General features: G+C 35.1%; 1 non-coding gene across 1 annotated transcript; it reads right to left on the reverse strand.

The window, feature by feature from the left end:
• Positions 1-11,918: 11,918 nt before the first annotated feature.
• Positions 11,919-12,021, reverse strand: LOC125084161 (U6 spliceosomal RNA). The gene has a single exon (XR_007122518.1). It is a non-coding gene; the product is annotated as a U6 spliceosomal RNA (small nuclear RNA).
• Positions 12,022-18,834: the final 6,813 nt, after the last annotated feature.

Genomic DNA, 18,834 nt, shown 5'->3' on the forward strand with positions numbered 1-18,834 from the left:
TCAAAACACTTTAAGCAAGAATTTAACTTCACTATTTCTCCCATTTACTTAAAGGTATTTCTTTCCTTCTGACTAAAAGGAGACTCTGGGACTTTGAAATGGAGAGAACATACTCAGATTTGTCATCATCAGATTTTGGGTACTTGGTTGTTACTGATCTACAGGGCATTCCTGCTGAATGGCACAGTGACTACATGTCACCTCCAAACATTAGGTCAGAAGATCTTGCCAATGCTGATGACAATATTCATACTGATGTCCGTCTGGACTCAGATGCTTCCAAGGAGCATTCACCTGAAAGACACTACGTTTTGGCCTGTAACAGTGAATCAAAGGGGCTGTAGCCTCCAGAATGGTGATGCTGGCTGTGGGAACCAGTTCTGTACAACTCAAGATTTTCACTTGTTTTGTTTTTAGAACAAAAATACACTCTGGCTTATGGTTGTTAGAGAAACCCAAACCTAAGACTGAGAGAAATGAAAATGGGAGTTAAAGGTAGTACCAAAACCTTGTCTTTGCTCTGTAAGATCTTGATGAATAAATTCTTTCCTAGAATTTCAGTTTTCCTTTCTCTGAGTTTCCAAACCTCTACTTTTCTACAGAAAGCTAATGCATCCTCAAAAAATTCCCAAGCAGCTGAACATAACACTTCTTGTGCAGATTAGAAAATTGAGGCACAAAGGTGGTGAATTTCCAATTTCACAAGATAGAGATGTGATTTAAAACTGCTAACTCTTTCTTCTACAAATATGTCTGTATTATACATTATATATATTATACACACATATAAAGTTAAAATATATATATGAAAACTTTTTTTAGTAAGTGCTGGCAGTAGAATAGGTGAGAATAGATGCACCTAACCAATGGGTTTCTACTATGCCCCAGGATTGGGGTGGGGGGTTTCTTTGTATATACTATATGATCTAAATCTCAAAACGATCCATTTAGGTTGGAAATTCTGCCTCCATTATGATTAAAATGGAAGATAAGGCACAGGGAAATAAGAAAGTTTATCTAAAGCAATATACTCAATAAAAGATTTAAGTCTCTATTAGGCTGACTCCAAACCATAGTCTCACTCCATTCCACCTCCCTGATTTGCTGGGAGATACTTTCTAAGCCCAGAAGACAGTTACTTTTGCTCATTCCTCACAAGACCCCAGGGTTTTGCAGGAAAAGTATTGAACAAATAAATCTTGACTTGTAAACTATGGTACATAATGCAACATTTTCTAATTCATATCTGGAGCATCAAAGCAATGGTAAGGCTAAAAATTCAAAATGGCCAGCCCTTCATTATTTATCTTTTTCTCTTAACAGAGAAATGTAATACTCTAAAGATGTGACTTTCAATGGATTAAATGCAATACATACAGTGGTCCCTCCCTTATGCGTGGTTTTGCTTTCTGTGGTTTCAGTTACCTGTGGTCAACTGTGGTCTAGAAGCAGACAATCCTTCTGATGCATTGTCAGAAGATCAATGGTAGCCTAACACTATGTCGCAAAGCCAACTTCACCTCACTGCAACTCAGTAGGTAGTCACTTTCTCATCTCACATCACTACAAGAAGAAGGGAGTGCAGCACAATATGATATATATTTTTTTTAAAGATTTTACTCATTTATTCTACAGAGAGAGATCACAAGTAGGCAGAGAGGCAGGCAGAGAGAGAGAGGGAAGCAGGCTCCCTGCTGAGCAGAGAGCCCGATGTGGGACTCGATCCCAAGACCCTGAGATCATGACCTGAGCTGAAGGCAGAGGCTTTAACCCACTGAGCCACCCAGGCGCCCCACAATATGATATTTTGAGACAGAGGTCACTTTTATTATAATATATTGTTATAATCATTCTATTTGATTCTTAGTTATTGTCATTAATCTCTTACTGTGTCTAATTTATAAATTAAACTATCATAGGTATGTTCATATAGGAAAAGACCCAGGAGTTACACGGTTCTGTACTATCCATGGCTTCAGACATCCACTGGGGGTCCTGAAACATATACCTCACTGATAAGGGGAAACTATTGCACCGTGTTGGGCCTCAGTATTTTTAGTTGTATTAATTACATACAATAGCAAGATAGCTACAGATAATAAACACAATTCAAAGGCAGCACATCCAGGTGAATTTTATACAAAGTTTTGTAAAATCAAAGTTGCCTTCTATAAACAATTCAATAAATGTGCATTATATTTTATTATAATTTAATAAATGTGCATTACCCTTATGAAGTTATATTTATAGAGATATTTGTATAAGTGTAGTTCACCTAAAATAGAATGCCAAACTGACATTGTCTGGGTTGATCTCAGTATTGTTTAAATGCTTACAGATAATTTATTAGTTTTTTAAGTATTTCAAAACAAAGTGATTTCTAGTTCTAGCCATGAAGGAATGAGTATTGGATCTGCTCTCTCCTAACCTCATTAAAAAAAGTAAGAAATGGACAAAACATACAAAGGGTATGCTTTTTGGTGTTGGACAAATGCAGGGTTATGGTCCTTGAGAGAAGGGAAATGATGCAGTGAACTCAGCATTCAGTTTCCTGAACGTTCTTAACTGCAGCACAGGAGAGTGAGGCCCAGTGTTCTTATGGAGCACCATTTGGATGTGCTGAGTCAGCTGGAATTTGCAAGGTATAGTAACAGAAAGGAGGGCCCCATGCAGAGCAGAAAGCCCAGCTATTTATTTATTTATTTATTTATTTATGTGTCATTTTGGAGGTTCCTATTTTATTCATGTTTTCTTTTTTTTATTTATCTTTTTTTTTATTTATTTTCAGCATAACAGTATTCATTGTTTTTGTACCACACCCAGTGCTCCATGCAATCCGTGCCCTCTCTAATACCCACCACCTGGTTTCCCCAACCTCCCACCCCCCATCTCTTCAAACCCTTCAGATTGTTTTTCAGAGTCCATAGTCTCTCATTGTTCACCTCCCCTTCCAATTTCCCCCAACTCCCTTCTCCTAACTCCCCATGTCCTCCATGCTATTTGTTATGTTCCACAAATAAGTGAAACCATATGATAATTGACTCTCTCTGCTTGACTTATTTCACTCAGCATAATCTCTTCCAGTCCCGTCCCGTCCACGTTGCTACAAAAGTTGGGTATTCATCCTTTCTGATGGAGGCATAATACTCCATAGTGTATATGGACCACATCTTCCTTATCCATTCGTCCGTTGAAGGGCATCTTGGTTCTTTCCACAGTTTGGCAACCGTGGCCATTGCTGCTATAAACACTGGGGTACAGATGGCCCTTCTTTTCACTACATCTGTATCTTTGGGGTAAATACCCAGTAGTGCAATTGCAGGGTCATAGGGAAGTTCTATTTTTAATTTCTTGAGGAATCTCCACACTGTTCTCCAAAGAGGCTGCACCAACTTGTAAGCCCAGCAATTTATAATAACTTTCGAGTCTCTGGCCAAATGCTGTGCTGCAAACCAGAGATTCTGGCAGTTGCCCAGGGCTGAGGGATGTTGGATTTCTGACCAAAGAGATCTGACTAAATGCTCCAGGAGGAGTTGAGAAACCAGGAGTCCATCCTTTAGGAGTAGGAATTATGCATATATGCAATAACACATATAACTCTCAAATGCTCTGTACTAAGTAAAACAAGCCAGACTCTGTAGGTTACATAATTTAGCAATTGCATTTAGATGGTATTCTTGCAGGCACCAATCTAACAGAGGTAGAAAATAGTTCAGGGGTGTTTAGGGCTGCACTTAAGGTGGATAGCTGATGACAAAGGAGCACAGAATTTTGAGGGGTTGTGGAATTGCTTTGTATGAGGGCTTGACAAACTTTCTTCTATAAAGGGTCAAGCAGTAAATATTTTGGAATCATGTGTTGTCTCTGTTATAGATTTTTTTTTACAACTTTTTATTAATATAAAAAAGATTCTTACCTGAAGGCCCAAACATAAGTGAACCACGGACCAGATTTGGCCCAGAGGTCGTAAAGGATGATTCCTGCTCTGTATTTTGATTTTGGTGACTATGATATGTTTGTTAAAACCCCTAGAATGTATGCTTAAAATTATTAATTCTACTGAATGTCAATTGATAACACAATTATCAATTGTGTTTTGATAAGATAAATGGGAAAGAATTGGGTAGAGTAATAAACAGAAAATCTAAAAACTCTCTACCTATTTTTTAAAAAATTTTACTTATTTATTTGAGAGAGAGAAAGATAGCAGGAGCAAAGGGAAGAGGCAGAGAGAGAGGGAGAAGATTCCAGGACTCTGGGGCTAGATCCCAGGACAATGGGATTCATGACCGGAGCCAAAGGCAGATGCTTAACTGACTGAACCATCCAAGGTCCCCTCCATATCTATTTACTAATTTGAATTTGTAGTTAGAGTTGAATTTGTAGAGTAGAAAATTCAGATCCAAAGCACCTCATAAGGAATTTTATCAAATATTTAATAAAATAGCATTTTTAATGTTCTACATACTTTTTCATATAATTATAGGCTAGAAACACTTCTCAAGTTATTTCATGAGGCCAACATAACTCTAATGCCACATCTAGCTAAGGGCATTATATACGAAGGAAATTACAGACAAATACCTATTGTGAGCATAGACATAAAGTCCAAACAAATATTATCAAATTGAATCCAGCAAGATATAAAGACATTAAATTATCATAACCAAGTGGGTTTTATCCCAGCAATAAAAAGTTAGTTTAATATATGGAAATCAATCCATGTAATTCACACATTAACACATTAAAGAAGATAAATCACATAATATATATCAGTTATAGAACACACCACCAAACAACAAAGACTACACATTATATTTCAAGTGTCATATCTATACCAAGACAGACCATATTCCGTAAAACAAACCTCAACAAGTTTAAAAGCACTGCATTCATACATAGTATATCCTCTGATACAATAGAATCAAAGTAGAAATCAATAATAAAAAGTAACAGAAAGATCTCCAAACAGCTAGAAACTAAACAACACACTTCTAAAGAATACATGAGTCAAACAGAAAGTCCTAAAGGGGGAAAAAAAAGAATCAAACTGAATAAAAATGAAAACACAACACATCAAAATTCCTTAGACACAGGTAAAGTAGTGCTAAAAGGCAAATTTACAGCACTAAATGAATACAGTAGAGAAAATGAAAAGTTTCAGATAAAGAAAACCTATGTTCTTACCTCGGGAACCTAGAGAAGAGGAGCAAAATAATCCTAAAACAAGCAGAATAAAGAAAACAATAGAGGTAAGAGAGGAAATCAATAAAATTGAAAAATAAGTAAAGAACTGGTTCTTGTTCTTTGAAAAGATCAATAAAATTGACAAATTTCTCACCTTACACCCAGTAGGATGACCAATGGAAAAAAACAACCAAAACCCAGAAACTACCATGTCGGCGAGGATGTGGATAAATTAGAACCCTTATGCACTGTTGATGGGATCATAAGATGATATAATCACTGTGGAAAACAGTATGACAGTTTCTCAAAAATTAAAAATAAAACTACTGTATAATTTCAGCAATTCCACTACTAAGTATGTATCCTAAAAAACCAAAATCAAGATCCTGAGGAGATATCTGCAAACCCATGTTCATAGTAGCACTATGCACAATAAGCAAAGAGGTGGAAGCAGCATCAATATCTATCCACGGATAGTGAGATATATATACCTTCACTACACACACACACACACACACACACACACACACACACACAATATTACTTAGCTTTATAAAGGGAAAAAAAAAAAACCGAAACAAAACCCTGTCATATGCCTCAACGTGGATGAACCTTGAAGACATTATGCTTAGTAAAATATGCCAATTATAAAAAGACAAATACTATATGATACTACTTTCATGAGGTATCTAAAGTAATCATATTCATGTAAACAAAAAAGTAGAATGGTGGTTCCCAAAGGCTGGAGGGAAGGGGAAGAAAGGAAGTATTTAAAGACTTTTTTCAAGATGAAAAAATGCTGGAGATCTGTTTTACAACAATGTGAATATACTTAAGACTAATGGACTGTACACTTAAATGTGGAAGGGATATATTTTATTTTATTTTTAAATTAAATTTATTAATTAAATTTATTAATTTAATTTAATTTAATGTAAATTGCAATTAGTTAACATACAATATAGTATCAGTTTCAGGCATACAATTTAGTGATTCAACACTTATATACAATGCTCGGTGCTCATCTCAATTATTGTCCTTAATCCCCATCATCTATTTAACCCATCCTTCCCACCTCTCCTCTGACATCCAGGATGTAAATTTTAAACAAATAACTCATATAACTCAATAGAAAAAAGTCCAATTAAAAAAATGGACAAAGAATCTGAATAGACACTTTTCAAAGAAGACATACAGATGGTCAAGAAGTATATAAAGAGGTCCTCAATGACACTAATTATCAGGGAAATGTGAATCGAAATCCCAATGAAATATCACCTCACACTTGTTAGAATGGCTAGTATCAAAAAGACAAGGAATAGCAAGTGTTGGCAAGGATGTGGAGAAAAAGGAACCCTCATGCATTGTTGGTCAGAATGTAAATTGGTGCAGCCATTGGGAAAAACAGCAAACAGCTTCCTTAAAAGTTTAAAAATAAAATTACTATATAATCTAACAATTCTACTTCTGAATATTTATCCGAAGGAAACAAAATCACTATCTCCCAAAGATTTCTGCCCTTCCACATTTGCTGAAACATTTGCAATAGCCAAGACATGGAAACAAACTAAGTGTCCACTGACAGATGAATAAAGAAAGAAAATGTCCTATCCACTCCCACCCACTCATGATCCCCCCCACAGACACAAATACACACAATGGAATATTAATCAGCCATGAGAAAGAGAAAAACATCCTGCCATTTGCAACAACAGCGATGGACCTTGAGGGTATTAGGCTAAGTGAAGTAAGTCAGACAAAAATGAATACTGCATGATCTCACTTACAGGTGGAATCTTAAAACAACAACAATAACAACAACAACAAACTCATAGATGCAGAGAACAGATTGGTGGTTGCCAGAGTTGGGGGCGGCAGATGGGCAAAATGGATGAAGGTGGTCAAAGGATATGAACTTCCAGTTATAAGATAAGTAAGTCCTGGGGGTGCAATATAGAGCATGGTGGCTACTGGTAACAGTACCATATTGTATTTGAAAGTTGCTAAGACAGCAAATCTTAAAGGTTCTCATCACAAGACAAAAAATTGTAACTGTGTATAGTGACAGATTTTGAATTATTGTGGTAATTATTTCATAATATATGCATATATCAAATCATTATTTGTACGCCTAAAACTAACACAATGTTATATGTCAATTAAACCTCAACAAAAAATAAATGATCTATCCCATGAGTTAGCAATTACACACCTAGGTAATTATGCAAGACAAAATTTTTGTTCACAGAAGACTTACACAAGAGTATTTATTGCAGTTTGTAAATAATAGCTAAAAATTGGAAATAACTCAAAATCTATTTATAAGAGAGTAAAACTATGTAAACATAGTAAACTATGGTGCAATTGTTAATGGGACTGACTCCTTAACTTCTCTCTCTTCTGTCTCATTGGTAGTGTATAGAAATGCAACTGATTTCTGTGCATTGATTTTATATCCTGTGACTTTGCTGAATTCTTGTATGAGTTCTAGAAATTTTGGGGTGGAGTCTTTTGGGTTTTCCACATACAGTATCATGTCATCTGCAAAGAATGAGTGTTTGGCTTCTTTGCCATTTTGGATGCCTTTTATTTCTTTTTATTGTCTGACTGCTGAGGCTAGGACCCTCAGGTACTATGTTGAACAGCAGTGATGACAGTGGACATCCCTGCCATGTTCCTCACCCTAGGGGAAAAGCTCTCTGTTTTCCTCCAATGAAAATAATATTCCCTGCGGGCTTTTCATAGGTGGTTTTTATGATATTGAGGTATGTACCCTCTATTCCTACACTGTGAAGAGTTTTAATTAAGAAAGGATGCTATACTTTATCAAAAAAATTTTTTTTCTGTATCTATTGAGAGAATCATATGGCTCTTGTTTTTTCCTTTACTTATGCAGTGTATCACATGGACTGATTTGTGGATGTTGAACCACCCTTGCAGCCCAGAGATAAATCCCACTCGATTGTGGTGAATAATCCTTTTAATGTACTGTTTGATCCTATTGACTAGTATTTTGGTGAGAATTTTTGCATCTATGTTCATCAAGGATATTGATCTGTAATTCTCCTTTTTGGTGGGGTCTTTTCCTAGTTTGGGGATCAAGATAATGCTGGCCTCATAGGCTTTGGAAATTTTCCTTCCATTTCTATTTTTTGAAACAGCTTCAGAAGAATAGGTGTTATTTTTTCTTTAAATGTTTGGTAGAATTCCCCTGGGAAGCCATCTGGCCCTGGACTCTTGTTTTTTGGGACATTTTTGATTGCTGCTTTAATTTCCTGGCTGGTTATGAGTCTGTTCAGGTTTTCTATTTCTTCCTGGTACAGTTTTGGTAGTTTATACATTTCTAGGAATACATCCATTTCTTCCAGATTGCCTAATTTGTTGGCATATAGTTGCTCATAATATGTTCTTACAATTGTTTGTATTTCTTTAGTGTTGGTTGTGATCTCTCATCTTTCATTCATGATTTTAGTTATTTGGGTCATTTCTTTTTTCTTTTTGATAAGTCTGGCCAGGGGTTTATCAATCTTACTATTCTCTCAAAGAACCAGCTCCTAGTTTCGTTATCTGTTCTACTGCTCTTTTGGTTTCTATTTCATTGATTTCTGTTCTAATCTTTATTAATTCTCTTCTCCTACTGGGTTTAGGCTTTATTTACTGCTCTTTCTTCAGCTCCTTTAGGTGTCAGGTTAGTCTGTGTATTTGAGATCTTTCTTCTTTCTTGAGAAAGACTCATATTGCTATATGCTTCCCTCTTAGGACTGTCTTTGCTCCATCTCAAAGATTTTGAACAGTTGTGTTTTCATTTTCATTTGTTTCCATGAATTTTTAAAACTGTTCTTTAATTTCCTGGTTGACCCATTTCTTTAGTAGGATGCTCTTTTTTTTTTCCTATTTAAGATGGTGAACTCTTTTTTTAAAGATGTTATTTATTTATTTATTTGACAGGCACAGATTACAAGTAAGCAGAGAGGCAGGCAGAGAGAGGGAAAAGCAGGCTACCTGCTGAGCAGAGAGCCCAATGCAGGGCTTAATCCCAGGACCCGAGATCAAGACCTGAGCCTAAGGCAGAGGCTTAACCCACTGAGGCACCCAGGTGCCCCAGTAGGATGCTCTTTGGCCTCCATGTATTTGAGATCTTTCCAAATTTCCTCTTGTGATTGAATTCCAGTTTCAAAGTATTGTGGTCTGAAAATATTCAGGGAATGACCCCAGTGTTTTGGTACTGTTTGAGACTTGTTTTGTGAACCAGTATGTGATCTCTTCTGGAGAATATTCCATGTGCATTCAAGAAGAATGTGTATTCTGCTGCTTTAGCATGGAATGTTCTGAATATATCTATGAAGTCCATGTGGTCCAGGGTGTCATTCAAAGCCCTCGTTGCCTTTTTGACCTTCTGCTTAGATGATACATCCATGCAGTGAGTAGGGTGTTAAAGTCCCCTATTATTATTATATTATATATATTATATATATCATATATTAAATAATATATATGATATATATTAAATATATTAAAGAGTCTATCAAACAAGATCTAACAATTGTAAATATTTATGTCTCTAATATGGGAGCAGCCAATTATATAAGTCAATTAATGACAAAATTAAAGAACACATCAATAATAATATTATATAATAATAGTAAAATATAATATATTATATCTATTATATATATATATATATATATATATATATATATATATATATAATTTATTTATTTAAAGATCACCCCTTCACTTTAAAACCAGAGGTGACTTTGGGTCTAAATGAGTCTCTTGCAGAGAACATACTGATGGGTCTTGCTTTTTTATCCAGTCTGATACCCTGTGTCTTTTGATTGGGGGCATTTAGCCCATTTACATCCAGAGTAACTACTGAAAGATGGGAATTTAGTGCCTTTGTTTTACCCGTAAAGTTACTATTTCCATATATTGCTTCTGTTCCTTTCTGGTTATGTTACTTTTGTCCCCTATCTTTGCTTAAAGGATTCCTTTCAATATTTCTTGTAGGCCTGGTGTGATTACAAATTCTTTTAGTTTCTGTTTGTTCTGAAAGGTTTTTACCTCTCCTTCTATTATGAATGAGATCCTAGTTGGATAAAATATTCTTGGCTGCATATTATTCTCATTTAGCACCTTGGATTATCATGCCAGTCCTTTCTGGCTTGCCAGGTCTCTGTGGATAGGTCAGCTGCCAGGATAATGTTTCTACTTTTGTAGGTTATAGACCTCTTGTGCTGCTACTTTCAGGATTTTCTCTGTCTCTGAGATTTGCAAGTTTCACTGTTATATGTTGGGGTGTTGATCCATTTTTATTGATTTTGAGGGAGTTTCTGTGTGCCTTCTGGACTTGGATGCCTGTTTCCTTCCCTAGTTTAGGGAGGTTCTCTATTATAGTTTCTTCCAATATACCTCTGCCCTTCTCTCTCTCCTCTACTTCTGGGATCCCAATTACTTTATATTGTTTCACTTTATGGTATCACTTATCTCTTGAATTCTCCCCTAGTAATCCATAGTTGTTTACCTCTATTTTTCTCAGCTTCTTTATTCTCCATCATTTGGTATTCTACTTTACTGATTCTTCTGCCTCATTTTTTCCTATCAGTTAGGAGCCTCCATTTTTATTGCACCTCATTAATAGCCTTTTTGATTTTGACTTGATTATATTTTATTTCTTTTATTTCTCCAGAAAGGGATTCTCTAGTGTCTCCTATGCTTTTTTTAAGCCCAGCTGGGATCATTATAATCGTTATTCTGAACTCTAGTTCAGACATCTTACTTTTGTCCCTACTGATTAGGTCACTGGCAGTCAGTACTGCCCCCTACTCTTTTTTTGAGGTGATTTTTTCCATCATGTCATTATGTCCAGGGAAGAAAGGATGAATGAGAGAACAAAATGCTAAAATGGCAACAACAACCCCAAAGAAATACATACTAAACAAATCAGAAGAGACCCAAAACCAAAAAAAAAATTAAAAAAAAAAAAAGAGAGAGAGAGAATATAATCAGGTGAACAGATTAGAGCAATACACTGGATCCTGTATGTATTTTGATCCTTTTGTTAGAAAATTGGATCCCAAAATTTGAAGAAAATCTTATATATGTACAAGAATAAAATTAAATACAATGAAAGATAGAATGTAACCATAAAAACGAAATTTAAAAGACAACAAAAAAAGAGAGAAAAAAAAAGAAGGAATGTAAACAGACAGGTGAACAGAACAGAGCAATACACTATATCCTAGGTGTATTTTGGTTGGTTTGTTAGAAGAAACTATATCTCAAAATTGTAGAGAAAGAAAAACGTAGATCTATACAAAAATAAAATTAAATATATTGAAAAGATAGAATATAACTGTAAAGATGAAAATTAAAAAAGACTTTAAGAAAACAAAACAAAACGAAAAGAAGAAAAATAATAAACAAAAAAGAGAATATGATCAGACCCATACACTAGATTCTGGGTGTATTTTGGTCTGTTAGAAGAAACTCCATCCCAAACTATAAAGAAAGAAAAAAAATATATACACACATATATACATATACATGTACATGTATGTACATGTGCACATACATACACACGCAAATAAAATTAAATCCAATGAGAGAATAGAATGTAACTGTAAAAATGAAAATCAAAAGAAGATTTAAAAAAAAGAGTTGATAAAATTAGAAACTGGTTGAAAAGGAAAGAGAAAAAAATGAAAACTCAAAGACTAAAGAATCGTGGGGGAAAAATGCAATGCTTCATGAATCTACATGTCATTCTTGCACAGGGCCATGTTAATCACTGCATCATTCTAATTGTAGTATATGTGCTGCTGAAGGAAGCACAGTTCTTATTACAGTTCTTTTTACTTTAAAAAAGAAGTTTTATGTAGTTTTTTTTATCAAGGTTCTATTTGGTACTTGTTTTGGGTACTTACCACGTTACAAAAAGCAATTAAATTACTAACTAAAAAATGTGAGCCATGCCTAGATGAATAATGAGGGTGCATGATGAACAAGGATTATGATGAATCCAATCATGTGTTCTTGAGATATTCTTTCTTCTTCATCACCATCATCATCAAAAAGTCTCCCAGTGTTCTGATTTGACTCAAAGATATAGCCTAGTCTAGGCAGAAGGGAGTAGATAGGTAGCATTTCTGTTTATTCCTTTATTATTTTCGTAAGTATGGTTTTTGATAGGAGATGGATATTAGATGATTCAGTTTGATATTTGTTGGTGGGATCTTGGAGTTCAGGCAACATAATGTGGCACTGATTGCAGTGGCTTGTAGTCAGTTCTCTGGGTTTGCATCACAGCTCTGCCACTTACCAACTATATCATCTATATGGCAAGTTACTTAATTAAACTCTCTTGTCTGAGTTTGCTCATCTGTGGGAGTGATAATCTCTTTCTCAAAAGATAATACTTATCTCAAAAGATTGCCTCAAAAATAAATAATATACTGAAAGATGTCTGGCACATAGTAATTCCTCAGTAAATATTAATTGTTGTTATTGCTAATAGTAATAGTATTCTATACTGCTGATCAAAAGCAACCTACTTTTTGGAAACAAAATAAACAAATGATAAGACTTATCCTATTACTGAAATGCATCAGAGAAAATGATACCAATTTTCTAAAGCAGTCATTAAAATAAAAAAAAACCCTCTATAATATTCTCATAGGTCATATCATTATTAAAATGGTGGCCTCTTGATATGTTTCTAAGTGTGGCATTGACATAATTCAAAATATTACTGGCACAAACAGAGCATAGTGCTCTGCTGAATAGAATTAGTTAATATTAACTACTTAAATATTGGAGAATTATTTAGCACTATTGAAATAATAAGTACCTGTGTCATCATAATTAGTGTTAATCTCTTCTTCTTGATAGATTACTATCAAGTTCATAATTCTTCTAAGGTCTGTCATGATTCATGATAATAAAACCATGACCTTATTATAAAGAAGGGTAATTATTTTCCTCTTCACTCTTGCAAGTGGGCAATGATCCAATTCCTTGAAAAAGAATATAAAAATATCTAGCTGGAAAGTAAAAAGAAAGTCCAAGACTCATTTTTCTCTTATACATTTAAATTGCTGTCTTGCCTGATTCTGGCAATGATACGATAGATATAGATTTTGCAAGCATATTAATAACTGGAGGCTTATCTTAAACTCACAGAACTTAAAAGACATATATCCATAGAACCAAAGGCAGATGTAAAGTTAATCAAAGGTCTGAAAAGTCCTGCTATTTTTAGCAGAGTTTTTTTCATTGAGATTAAAAGAGTTCAATAATAATCAATACTTCAAGAGCTAATTCTAAAAGCAACTTGCTTCTCACATAAAGAATTACAAGAGCATAGAACTTCAGGTGCTCAAGTAGAAAGATATCAAAGTTTGAAGGCATATTAAATTAACAACTGGGCCTTTATTTTTTTAAAGAATGGCAGGTTATACTTTCTTAGGTGTGGAAAACTGCATATTGAATACCTTCAGATGGAATTATAACTGAGGAATTTATGGAAGTAAAAGACTTGATGTAGAGCAAGATCTTCTCTTAAGAACAAATTTTAAATAAATCTACTTTAATTGAGCTTGCATTGGCTAACCATTTTAGTTCTCTCCATAGTTAGGACCCATAACTACTTGAAATTATACTTACATTATGCAGTTGTCTTAGGACCTTGAAGCTGGGAGAAAATAACTTTCCATATGTTATGAGAGCAACATGGTTCCTCAAAAATCCTAAATAGAACTCTGCCAAGTAAGAGACTCATCTTGGAATCTACCATCTACCATTATTTTTAATTCTAAAAGCCTTTAAGTAAACTTTAAGTTTGCTTAAAACAACCTTTTGTTGCAAGGTTTGTGGGAAGTGGTATCTGTCTGTCTGTTAATCAATGGATTGATCTTATCTATTATGTAGAGGCCTCCAGCTAAGCCTAGCACAGAAGCAGTCCAGTTTTATTTGAGTTACACTGGTAGGATATGAACATCAGTTAGGTTGTGTCAGATCCTTAGATTGATTTGTCGTTTAAAATGAAATGTTGTGAATCTTTCATTCATAAAACAAAACAACTGTATATGTATCAGTGGCTCTTAACCAGAGACGGTTTGCTCCCCACCCTTCCAAGGAATACTGGGCAATGTTTGGAGACATTTTTTGGAGACCACTGAAGGGCATTTTGGTGTCCTCTACTGGGTATAGGTCAGAGAGACTGATAATATCCTAACAATACACAACAGACCCCACAACAGAAAATTTTTCAGTCCAAAATGTCAATAGTGCCAAGTTTGAGAAATGCTGACATACATGAATCAAAATGTATTCGAAGTCAAATTAAATTGATTTTACAGATCTGCTTTTCTTTCTTTCCATTAATGTGAATAATTGTTTATCACATTCTAAATAGCATGCAGTACCTAATAGATTATTGACTTATTATTGACTTAAACCTAGGGAAATCCTTATTGACTAAGGATTTCCCTAGGTTTAAGCTACAGACTAAAATAAACCAATTATTTTTGCCTCTATTAACCACTTAATTAACTGAAACACTGAAGAATAAATATTTCCCTAACTTAAGAAAATAGCATAATATGGAAATTATTTAACTTATTCAATTATAAAAAGTTTTCATTATAATTTGTAAATCATTTTTTATATATTTATTTGTTGGTTGGTTTGTTTCCCTATTATGCTTTCATGGTTTGAAATTAGAATGGCGACTCTAATATGCAAGATTTTATCTAGAGTGTTATATCACTGGAACACACAGAATAACTTCCACAGATCATCATGGAATATCTGGCTGGTAGGACAGAACTCTACATATAAATTCACAATCAAGAAACAGGTATTAGAATGTAATGCACGCCAGTCTTGTGTTTTTAAAATATGCTTTCTCAAAATACTATAGGAGATATTATTGAGAAAAAAGTCTTCTATTCTCTACACTGGTGTTTTCAAAAGCTATACCATAAGATTAAAAAAAAAATCTATCAAATACATCAAACACGTGTGCACTTAGTACTGTTTAGATATCAGTCACAAGGCTAAACAATAAGACATTATGGAGGTAGATGTAAAAGACGTAAAATACTCTCTTGGCGTTTACATACTGGTAGCAACCAAAGAATTAAAGTATATGGGACAATTCTGAGTAGCACAGGATAGCATTTCACTGTGGTTTTTGTGTTTTTATTTAAATTTCATTTAGTGAACATACAGTATAATGTTAGTACTTTGTTTTTAAAATAAGACAACAACCTTCTCATTTTCTTTGCTCTCCTCTAGACTTAGATAGACAGGCAGACTGATAGAGATAACTGGTAGATAATCATTTTAGTAATTGCATCAGTTTGTCAAAATGAAAATATTTATCCTGTCGATGATTTTGAAGGGGTATTATTATATTGTGTCTAGCAAGTAATCACTCTCAGTTTATATATCACTCCTGGAGCTGAGATGTTCAGCTGCATAATTCAAAGTGTTATATCCAGTACTGTGTTAAGTATTTAAAATACAATTTAAGCCAGTTAAATTAGTCCTTCTGGATGAAAGAAATTAAAACTGCAGGTGTTTGACATAAATGTATAACACAATTTTTTTCATTTGATTAGTCTTAACGATTATTATGATTATTCTTATGTAATTGTGTTCTATTACCAATTTATTAATATCTACCACTTACGAAGGGGTTGCTTTGTGTTACACACTGTTGTGCCTGCTGAAAAACAAAATTCAACTGAGTAAATTTTGAAGATCTTACTGACTTGATTTGGTGATTCATGAATTGGGCAGTATCCAATCTAGCAGACAGAAAAAAGCTCTGAGAAGCTGTACAAAATGAAAGACTTTTATAGGCAAAAGGGAGCATGAGTAAGGAATTTGCTTTAAACAGGAAAGTGGATTGATTATTGAGAGAGGATGGCAGAGATTTACCAGCAGATTACCTAACTAGTGTTGGTAAGGTAGTTCCTGACCGACTGGTTTAAGATTCCATTTCTAGGGAGCCCAAGCTGTAATTAACTTCAGTCTCAGATTGGTGATTGGACCTGCTGTCTTACCTTTAACAGACCTCTTTAAATATAATCAAGGAAGAGAAATATTGTGATATAAAACCATGTCTGGTTTATAAGCCTGAGGGCCTATGTAAAAATGAGGGCTCTTTTGTTCTCCTGAGAATCAATCTTTGACACGAATGAATTGACGGACTACGCTGACTTTGGTGTAATTGCCACCTTTTCCTGCAAAAAGGCAAAGAAGAATTTGGAATTCTGGTGGGTGATGAGGAATGATGTGGGAAGAAAGAAAAAAGTCTGAACAATTTGGCAGGAAGCGAGACAGTGAGTTTTGGAAATGGCCCAGAAAAGTTTTAATTACAAAATCTCTAGTATGCAATTTACAGAGTTTTTGCATTTTCGTGAGATTTATATGATCTATCATCTATCACCATCATTATTACCTATGTCATCATCGCCTTCTCTTTAATTTCCCCAAACCCATGTTCCATTCACCAAAATGTATTACATACTCACAAATTCCTTGTGGGAGTAATTTACATAAATAGAAATAAGGGAAAAGACTGGACTACAGGTCGGAGGAGCAGCAAGCCCAGGGTAACATGAGACAGTCCCCGACATGAACTACACAAGTGGAAGCAGGAACTTAGATTCAAAGCTGACCAGGAGATGGTAGTAAGTAGTCTGACAATTTAGAGGAATCATAGAGAAGCTATTGGACCCTCAATTTATAAGATAAAAATTTGTGCTAAATACTGACCACAGAAAAGAAATGGATCACACACACAAATATATAATCCCATTTAATGTCATGTTTAGAATCAAACTGTTTTATTTGATATCGAGTAATGTGAAATAGGAAATCTGAGAGATTCACCCTAAAGACCCAGCTCCAGGGAGACTTCCTGAAAGAACCATTTTCAAAGCTCCTGTTTCCCTCTCTCTCACCTAGAAGAGTATCAAATCCTTTCTCTTGTGAATTCCATGGTTATAAGTGAGTTTAATATAAGTCATTTACACATCTACCCTCTCCTGCAGGTATACCTTCAGCTTTTCTCCCATTGCTAGTAACATGAATACTGTTAATCAATGTTAAATGAGTTAATTCACTAGTACCACTGAGGAAGGAGATTGATAATCTGTTGTTGCTATGTTCTTAAAATTCCCAATAGAGTTTCTTACCTGTATCAGGTACCCAATAAAGACTTACTATATGGATAGGGTAGATATATAAGATTCTGTTCAAATTTCCTCCTACATTTGTGTTCTGGGAAAGGTTATAGGCAAAGTAGCTAGCTATCTTTTCCGTGGGATTCAAAAGATACTAAATGTTGATCTGCCATGAAACTCTTTTCTCAAAGGTCCAGCCAAACGGTAGGGTAGAAAAAGGTGGTGTAGCAGATTTATTAGTTGCCTGACCTTTGGCAAAGCACTTAAATGTTGCAGGTAAATGGCAATTGTGGGTATTTTGGAGGACAGCTGTGGATTTAAATCTGATAAAACACCTAACAGAGTTATAAGCACATGGAAAGGATAGCAACAAAACTTAATCCCCTTTTCATTCCCCACATATTTACAACTCTTTGAATAAATGTCAGGACATTCCAGAAGTTCCCCTACGTGATTTTAACGTATTTCTAACACAGTCCGTATACTCAATGACAAAGTTTGAAAACAAGTCATAGTAGCCAGCTGTCACCTGAGTATACAGCTGCAAAGGAATGGGGTATGAATACCAAGTATCTATGGGAAAGTTGTAAAGAGTCTAGAAGAAAACTTGACTCACTGTTTTGGGGCAGCAGTAGGTGATTCTTGGTTTCCAGGAGTCAGCGTGCAGACACTGGAACCAAGAAAAGAGGGAACATGGGTAAGACACACACAAAAAATCAGGTGAAGGGAGAGATAGGGTGATGAGTTTTCAGAGAGAAATTTAACATAGCACTATTAACCAGAATATCAAAGCACACCATTCCCCACCCCCCAGCTTTATAAACCCATCCTTCTCCTGAGTCCTCCTCAAGCTCAAAGCAGTAGTTAACGAGGTTTAGCGTCTGGCATTTACAGGCATTACATCCCAAGGAGGATGAATGGAAGAACTGCCTTCCTGCTTCTTCTGCACGTATAACTGGAACTGCAGTTGAAGGGAACGGGAAGGTATGATTCTAGAGGAAGAAGCAAAAACCAAAAACCAAAAAACCATGCATGCCACCATTATGCCATCCCTGTCCTGTCTTCACTTTAAATAATTTCCTGCCATAAGGTGGAGCTATATCCTATGGAGAGAACAGCATTGGCTCTAAGATCTGGCAAAAGTCCACTTAGATCATTTTTCACTTGGCTTGTGATTTGTGATTGTTAAGAAGTTAGAATGCATGGCAGCCACCCCCGAAATCCACCACCAACTGACGTAGAGAGAGTTGTTATTTTGGTGCAGCATAGATTTTAATGTGGTGAAAAGGTGTGAAGGCAAGCAGGACCTCCTTTTTTTTTTTTAGTTTATGCTGTAAACATGGCTTCAGGGGAAACTCTTTGAAGTGCCAGATCTGAGGTGGTGGGTTTTGAAGCCCCCCTCCCAGAGTAAGTACAGAGAAACCACAGGTATCTGATAGTGTTTGCTCTT

Source organism: Lutra lutra, chromosome 13 (genome assembly GCF_902655055.1).
Source record: "Lutra lutra chromosome 13, mLutLut1.2, whole genome shotgun sequence".
In the NCBI taxonomy this organism is placed as follows: domain Eukaryota; kingdom Metazoa; phylum Chordata; class Mammalia; order Carnivora; family Mustelidae; genus Lutra; species Lutra lutra.